At 37.5% G+C, this 7,947-nt stretch overlaps 1 pseudogene; it reads right to left on the bottom strand.

The window, feature by feature from the left end:
- Positions 1–5,856: 5,856 nt before the first annotated feature.
- LOC131860158 (cytochrome P450 94B3-like) lies at positions 5,857–7,592 on the bottom strand (annotated as a pseudogene).
- Positions 7,593–7,947: the final 355 nt, after the last annotated feature.

Here is a 7,947-nt window from a genome sequence, read left to right on the forward strand (position 1 = left end):
TGTTGTCCTTAGTGTTGTCTACTTGAGGATGATGCAAAGCATTGCGACCTCTTTTGGTCTCTCTCATGTTGACTCAAAAGACACATGTGTTCCCTTCTTCTAGGTGACCTTCCTTGATTGGGGAATGAGGAACAATTATGCATACATACATATGATACACATGAATGATCATACAACATACTGACCTCAAGGAAAGTGAAGTCACCTTGTGCTTTGTGTTTTGTGTCTATTATCCTTGGACTTATCTCACACTTGGGGGCTAAATCCTTGTGATAACGTGCTCCTTTCCTTCTCATTTCCTATATGTATCACTACCTTAAAGCAATCACCCCCAATGAGGCATGTGCGATCGCTTTAATGTAGGGGGGCATACACCCTGTTCATATCTCTTCAAGATACATGAAAATTTCTTGACAAATTTAGCTTTGCCTTGAAATTTTTTGATATCTTTCTTGCATGACTCATAGTGAGGGAACCTTACTACTGACAGTCATGGTTCTCCCTCGTGATCTTCCCTTTTACTTTGTCAATCGAAGTCGTAAGATCCTTAGTCCACTGGGGGCTTGGTATATCTTGCCTTCTTGACGTGGTGAAAGCCTTTCAATGTTGTTTCCTTGTACTTTACCAGAAGTATTGGCGTATGCTTATACTCCCGCTAAAGTGGGGGCCAAATGTAGCGTCCTAAAATTGTGACACTTGCAATTTCGACCGCATTTTGGTCTTCACGATGGCGACGCAACACTGAACCTGAATGGAGACCCCGAAACTTGCTCATGACATCAAAAACTGCATTTTTTAGCACCCTGGCTCGATCCTCCTTGCACCCTGCTGTCCCTGGAGGTGGGACCATGGCGCCCAGCGCCGTGGTCACCCAGGACCATGGCACCCAGCGCCCTGGTCCCTGGCCCTATTTTGGGCCCGGTCTCTTTTGGGGCTTCGGGTCTTTAAGTTTGCAAATTGGAAAATAATCTTTCCTGGTCGGCCTAAGGTCGGAAAAATCAGTCTTTCAACCCTAATTGACAAGTATATAAACTACATTTCCTCTCCCATTTTGGTAAGATGGAAAAGAGGCGGAAACGATATTCATGAATTCAAGCATTCAAGCATTCAAGCATTCCTTCAAGCAATTGATCATTCTAAGTCTCCATTCAAGGCTAAGTGTTGCATTCAAGACAAGGATTCAACCATTGAAGAGGAGATCACATACCACATACAACATAGAACATACAACAACATTTACACCTTCGCATGTAAGAATACAAACATTCTTACAACAAGGTATCAAGTACTTGTTTACATTACAAACATTTACATTTACAACATTTCTCATTTCTTGGTTAATTCCAAAACCGGGGTTTGAACTAAGGGCAAACCCCTAATCCCTAACCCCCCAATCGTCTCCGCTTTTCTGTGTGTAGGTTGCAGGTATGCGGCTGTAATTGAAGATCTGGAATCCTTGTGCAGAGACGAACAGATCCCCCTTCATTTCGCGGATTTTTCGGAGGACCGTGTGCACGTCGGGCGCCATCGTCCCGTCAACTTTTGCTCAAATTTGCAGGACAGCGCCGTCTCGATATTTTACTGCTAATTCCAGGTCTGCAGCTTCATCCTATATTCCTATCCCTGTTTATAAGCGAATCTTTCTTGCTTCTACATACATTCCTAGTTCAATCTTTTATCTACATTCTTTACAAAAGAGGGTAGCCTTGCTGTCTTAACCCTTGAAACTCATTTAGAATCCAATCTTGCATTGTGTGGGATTGGATCTTGTGGGTTTCAACCCCTCTTTTGAATGTAAAGTCTCCCCTAAGTGAAAACCGTCAATCCTAGTGACCCCCCTTTCTCCTTGGAGTGGGGGAGAACACCTAGGGTTCGATTTTCCGCTTTACACTATTAGATGTGGGTTCAATTGGTCTAGCGAAGTCTAGTCCCCACTTATCAAATGGTGCTAGTGATAACTGAGGTTGAAGTGGCAATTCATCACTCCCTGTAGGTCTTCCCATCCTTTGATAATGATCAAATTCTTTTGTATAATGAATTGCATCCTTCTGTATAGTAGGCCAATAATTGCCATAATTAAGTATTTTGATGGTGATCCCTTTGACTAAAAAATGGCCTCCATAAAGTTCATCATGAAAAGATTTGAGTATATTATATGTCTCATCCTCTCACAAAAATATATGCATGACATTATCAGGCCATGTGCATAAAAAGTATCTAGCTATCCAAGAATAGGATGAGGCGTGATGATCAACTACTTCTGCTACCTTGGGGAAAAGTGTCGAGGTGTTTGACTTACAACTAGATAGTTAGAAATATCAACATACCATGGTGAATGCTTTGACAAGACAAAATGATGTTCATTGGAAAGATTCATTGACCTCTAGGTCCTCTATTGAGTTTATCAAGTAGGAGAGAAAGTCTGCATCAACATTAGCCTTTACGAACTTACCAATAATGGTGATGTCAAATTCTTGTAACAAGAATAGCCACCTAACAAGTCTCCCATTGACTACTAGTTTGTTCATCAAATAACATATTGCTACATGGTTACTGCGAATGAAAATAGTGTATCCAGTAATATAATGTCTGAATTTATTTATGGCATAGACAACTACAAGAATTTATTTTTTGTAATTGTTTACTTGAATTTAGCATCTTTCAAATCATTACTAACATAATAAATGACATATTCAAGATTACCTTCTACTTGTCATAATACTACTCCAACTTGTTCGAACAGAATGATAGAAAACAAAAAATGTGACAATATTTGTCATAAACATGCCAAAAATGACTGCAGACGCAACAGTAATGACTAGAAATGTGGAAAGACTCAAAATCTAATAGAAGATACAAAAATGCAATAGAAACAACCAAAAATGTGAAATCGGTTAGAAATTGACGTAAAATTTGGCCTACAAATTTGAAAACACTAAAAAATCAAAGAAAAATGTTAGAAAGAAGGGACAAGTGTCCCATTGGACATGTCAAAATGTCTATGTTGAATTTGAACCCTATATTGAAAACCCTAGTTCCAACCACAAAATCCTAGATCTACAATGAAATTCAACAAAAGATCAATGAAGAGACATTAAATATATAAAATCACCAAATAAACCAAATGATACCTTCACACATTTAAATGGGTTTGATCTTTTTTATTCTCCTATCTTCATTTGATCTTGCTTTGATATTGTTGCTCTTAGATTTTTATGCTTGCACAAGAGCTCAATGAAGAATGGATGCGGTTGTGATGATGTAGGGTAAAGTCAATTTAGCAGAATGTAAGTATGCTCCAAGATTTGATATGCTCTTCTATAGAGAACATCCTGAAAATGGAGGGATAGGATTAAGAGGTGAGATAAAAGATGGTCGGCTAAGATTGAAAGGTAGGTAGAAGAAATAATAAAATAAAGGAAGTGATTAAGATGGAAAAGAAGTCACTTATCATTTAGATAAATGGAAGGGGAAAAGGTTAAATGAATTAATTAAAAAAATTATTTAATTAATAGAGGAAGAGACACATAAATTACATAAAAAAAATTAATTTAATTTGGTAAAAAGTGAAATTAAATAAATAAAAATATTTATTTAATTAGGCTGGGCTAATTTTAGGTTTCTACACAACTAGTTTTGAAGCTAAAGGTTAAATATCTTTCTACAATTTTTACAAATGATTTAAAATATGACATGAAATTAAATGTTTAAACATAACATTCATCGATTTAGTGGAAGAAATTTTCATAAATTTTTTAGTAGATAAAGAACCATTCTTATAATTATTGTTTAATTTCTTAAGTACAATTATTAATCATCATTAAAAATATCAAAGAAACATATTGTTCATAGCTACTTGAAACAACAAGGGGTAATGACCTAGTAGTCACCCACCCTAACTTCGCACACGCTAAGCTCTTAAATTTTGTACATTGAATTTTGACCATTTTTTTTGGTTTCCTCATATGTGACTAAAGGGCTTAAATCTATTGTCTAAGTTTTTTGTTAGTTGTGACAAATGCATGAGGTGACCATAGTGTTGATGCCATAACCAAAAACCCTCTATGGTTTCTTTGAGTACATGCAACTTACTAGAAACCAATGCAAGAGGAAACAATGTATTTTGGTACAAGATGATAATTATTTGATTTAAAAAATATTTTGTATCAATTATCTTCAAAAAGTACATTATAATTTCTTGCTACAAGTTGCCCAATACATAAAACATTATGTTATAGTTTTGGCACAAGCAAAGTATAATGAATGCGAGTAATTTTTCCTTGTTTAGCCTTGACTACAAAGGTACCTTTTGTCATTGCATGAACCTCTTTACCATCACCAAATTTAAATGACTTTTGATTAAATCATCTAATTTGACCAAGAAACTAGGTTTACTTGTCATGCGATTTGAGCAAGCACTACCCAAAAACCGCACATCCTTTTGATATTTTTTTCATTAAATTACGTGTGAGAATGTGGAGTGCTTTGCATCTTCAGAAGACTATTCAGTATAATTGACTCGACTTATTCAAGTCATATTTCTTTTGTCTACATTCAGATTCATAGTGGTCATACCATTCACAATATTTACACTAGATAATCCTACAATCCATATAATTTCTACCTCTTCCTATATTATTACCTCTCCTTCTTTCTCTACCTCGACCTTTGTTATTAGCAAGTGACACACGTTTAGATTTATTTGAGTGAGATGGAGGAGTTGTACACTTTTGTTTAGTTCTTACAACAGATTGAAAAGCTTGTACCATGCTTTCCGTAGAACGTTGCATATGTTCCTCATGAGATTGCAATGAACGTATCAATCTTGCAACTTTGAAAGTGGTTAGATTTTTACTTTCGTCAATGGTTATCACCACTAGACCAAACTTAAGAGGAAGAGATCTGAACATTTTCTTGTTTCCACTTGAGTTCTAAACTGGTTTACAATACCTTGAGTCCTAATAATAAGTTCTTTAATGGACTCAAGTTCTTTCATCCTTAAATTTTCAAACTCTCTTTGAAAGATTGAAGTCTTACTAGTTTAATTTTATGTACATCTTGATATGCAATTTGTAAAATCTCTTATGCATCCTTCGATTTTGTCAATCAGCAATATGGAAAAAATGAAAATAATCCAATATTGACTGGATGACAAATAGAACTCAATTGTTCTTCTTCTCCCAACTAATTTTGTTGTTTTACTATTAAATCATTCAAGGTATTCTAATCTATTGGTTCTATGCATCTCATTTCTACTAATTCCTAGAGTCCTTTGGATAATAACAAGATTTTCATCTTTATACTATAATATCCATAGTTGTCTCTTATAAACAACGAAAGCGGAAATGTAGGCTACTGCCATTAGCTATCCGAGAATAACTGTTTCGGGAACTTGTTATATGCACAATAAAAGTTTCTACCAATTGAAAGATACTTAAAACAACACTAACGTTACACTGAAGAGTACTTCAAAAACTACAGAATGGAGAGAAATCACTGTTTAAAAACTAAGCGACTAGGAAAGATAAAGTAGAATCATTCATATGAAGTTGTCTGTATATTAACTGACTGTTCTTACAAAAACAACACTGTTTTTTATAGACTACAGATCTGCTACAAACGAGCAGATAAGATATAACAAAAACAAACGAAAAAAAAATATAGCCCATGGGCTGTTTTTAAAGCTAATTATACTGGATATGTATGCAATCATTATGCATAAAACAGAAAAGAAACTTAAACTATCACCGTTCTTCAAACCGTACTACCAGTCCATAAACTTTAACAAATCGAATCTGAATTCGTGAAACTATGTAAATACAATACACTTGGCAAATGAAAGCCAGAGCTATGTTTTCAAATCCCTTTCAGATGGTCCCATTTCTCAACACGTACAGGAAGGCCTGTCTCCATTTTTGCAGTGAGTGTGGCAACGAACTTGGGTTTGAAATCGGGATCAACCTTGAATTTGAACTCTCTTAGCACACTCGCAGCGATGGATTTCATCTGAATAAACGCCATTTCTTTCCCCAAGCATATTAATTCGCGGCCCAGCCTGGAACACTGGGTATTTGAAAACATTCTCCGTGACAACTAGGAGTGATCCATTGTCATCCTGCTTCAGCCATCTCTCCGGCTTGAATTCCAAACAGTCGGTGCCCCAAATGCTCTGCATCCTTCCCATGGCATGAGGGTGGTATATCACACGCACACCCTTGCACACCACTGTCCCATCAGGCAGAACAACATCTTGCAAGGCCTCTTTTGAGTCAGACGGAACAGGTGGATACAGTCGCATGGATTCACAAATACAGGCGTGTAGATACTTCATATCTTTCAATTCCTCGAAAGAGAAAACCATTTCTCCCTCCTCATGATTTACTGCTTCTCTGCCAGCTAAAACACTTGTTATCTCTAGATTTATACGCTGTTCGACCTCAGGATGAGACGACAAGAGCCAGAAAAACCATGTGAGCGCGGCAGATGATGTGTCTCTGCCTGCCAATACAAAGCTTATCACAATATCTCTCACAAAATCATCATATGAACCTTGGTCTTCCACACCGGCAGCGCTCCTATCAAGTGACAGAAATCTGGATAAGAGATCCTGATGGGAAAGAGAGATTTCTGCCTTCCTTGTCTGGATTACCTCCTGTGCAAACTCATGTATGGCCCGGATTGCTTTGCTAAAGCGCTTCTCGGTACCCACATTTAGCAAACGCTTTACCTTCCACAGGAGCTGCAAGGGAGCCGCGAAGCGCTCGCAACTCAATTGCGTTGCGAGATCAAAGGCGTCTGCAAACTGGGAAACAGGAAGCGAAAACTCTAGGCAAGCGGGCTCCGTGCCAAAGGCCACTTTACAGATATTATCAAAGGCAAATCTTTTCAACACATCCAGCTGAGTTTTCTCTTCTACAGCGGCTTTTCTGAGCAGCGGCAGGAGTCGATGGGTGATTTCTCCCTGCACGACCTCTGTTATGAAATCTCGCAACGAGCTCGTGTTGAACTCGAACGAGGCCACCTTTCTCTGCAATTTCCAGTGCTCGCCATCCACGTTAAAGATCCCTGTGCCCAGTAGATCGCGCGAGATGATTGTGGAGAAGTCGCCTTTGGGATAGTTTTCAAATCGGGTTTTGAGCAAATGCTCTACGTTGGCCGGATTGGCCGCGACAATAGTCTTCCTCGTTCCCAGACGCTCAATGGTGATTGTGTGGGAGGGAGCCTTGGTCAGATGCTCTGTAATCCAATCCGGCAGCCGTCTTCTGTTCTTCCAGTTTGCAAAAAATGAGCCCACTATTGGGTACGAAGGCACCGTAGTAGATTTGTCATTACTCCTTGCTGACACTTATGTATAAAATGTATGCGAAAACCAACCCTAGGAGAGGAAAGGCAAGAGTACTCACAATGTTCCAATATCCCTCCATGCTGTAACTTGTTTTTCTGTGTTTCTCAATCTCTGTAGAATTAACTCTTGTGAGCATTGCTCAAAGTTGCACAAACTTCGGTCAGAAGTATTACCACTTCTTAAGATATGAGCTGTCTAAGGTACACCACTTTTTACAATATTGTTTATTTATAATATCATTTTCCATTTTTCTTATTAAATTATTTCACTCTCTTTCAATGACCCAATTTTCCATCAAGCACATCATAAATTTTTTATCGGTCCCATATGGTGCAATGGTTAGTTTAAATTTTTTGTTGAGAGGGATGTCACACTATTTTATATATAGAGGATAAGCATACATTTCTATTTTTTCCTTAAGTTTATGGTTGACTATTGGTGGTTCATGTGGACATTCAATTGTAGATTTTCATCAATTAAGGACATGTTGTCATCATAGAAATTTACTCATTTCAATCAAACAAGGTCAACATATTTATCCATCATCACTCCACATTTCATCTCATGCCTCCATGTTTAGTAAGTTTGCTTTCATGCATGCA

This window comes from Cryptomeria japonica, chromosome 11 (genome assembly GCF_030272615.1).
Source record: "Cryptomeria japonica chromosome 11, Sugi_1.0, whole genome shotgun sequence".
Taxonomy (NCBI): Eukaryota; Viridiplantae; Streptophyta; class Pinopsida; order Cupressales; family Cupressaceae; genus Cryptomeria; species Cryptomeria japonica.